Source organism: Echinops telfairi, unplaced genomic scaffold (genome assembly GCF_000313985.2).
Source record: "Echinops telfairi isolate 266 unplaced genomic scaffold, ASM31398v2 ScPeMD7_4048;HRSCAF=4782, whole genome shotgun sequence".
Lineage (NCBI taxonomy): Eukaryota > Metazoa > Chordata > Mammalia > Afrosoricida > Tenrecidae > Echinops > Echinops telfairi.
In genome coordinates, this window is record NW_022107947.1 from 370,925 (window position 1) to 372,215 (window position 1,291).

The window sequence follows — 1,291 nt, forward strand, 5'->3', positions numbered from 1 at the left end:
TTCTTCTTGGGGACTGTCCATGTAGTTGAGATTGGATCATAATGTTGTTTTTATGAAACGTTTGTTGGTACTTGTTATGTGCTAGGATCTCTATTACTAAACTAGAGCTGCGGGTAGGATTCTTGGTCCCATGGAGCTGTCTTCTGGTATTGAATGGCATCTCACTGGTGGGCAGTGCCTAGGTGTTGAAGAGGGAGATTAAGTCATGGAAAATCTTGAAATCTGGAATGTGTGTCACATGGGACCCGGGTGGGAGACAAAACCCAGTGAATGAGTTGACTAAGTGGAAGGAAAACTAACCGTAGAATGGATCTTCTCTCTCTTAATGAGTTCCCTTCACAAACACTATTTGGGCTAAGCAATATGTATGATCTTTGTTAGGAAACTCAGGGACCATTTAGGGGACCTTAATATGCGCTTATTACCATTCTCTTCAGAATGTCCAGCTTTATCCAATGTCCACATGGACTTCAAGATAGTTTACACTTTCATCATCTACTCCCTTTCCAGCTTATAGCAGCAGCGGGTTCATGCTTGAGAAACACTAATGTTATAGTAGTGTCCCTTATGAGTAAGCAGAGATTGGCTATTTCTCAGGAAGAGAAGTTTATGCTGGTTATTTTGCAGTGGTGTGTCAGATATGTGAGGTCCTCTCTCATTTTAAAAACCTTTATAAAATTACAAAAGAGTCACTTCGAGAAAAATCACAGTCGAACGAGATAGAAAAAAGAAAAATCACCCATGATTCCACCGGGTCAACGAGAGATCTACACAACATTGTGCTCATTCCAGGCTTGTTTCTCTCCATGCACCGCCGCAGCTAAAGACCTGCGATCTTCATGTACATAGTGGAGGGTCGTGATTTGCCTCCTCACCTTCTTAACAACCTTCACATTCTTTCATTTCTTAACGACCTTTCATTCTGCATTTCCTAGCGACCTTGCAAACCTCCGGTGCTGCATAAGGATATTAGTGAAGGGTATGATAGGCAACAGAATGTTACGTTCTTTTTCATTTAAGAGCCGATACCCCTGCCGCATCCCTGTCCTACAGCCTCTCTAAGTCTTGACGTGACCTTCTGGCCAGCCAGGGTTTGGGGCCACGGAACACAACACGCGGTCGGAAGAACATTCCGAGTTCCCGCGCCAGCTACCACCCTCCGGCCGAGACCACGCGGCCGTTTTCCCAGGGCCTGGCCAGGGGCCAGGGCCGAGGCCGAACGCGGGGTCCCGCATCCCCGTCCCCATCCCTCTCGCACAGCACTAGGAAGCCGAGTCACCCTTCTCTGCCC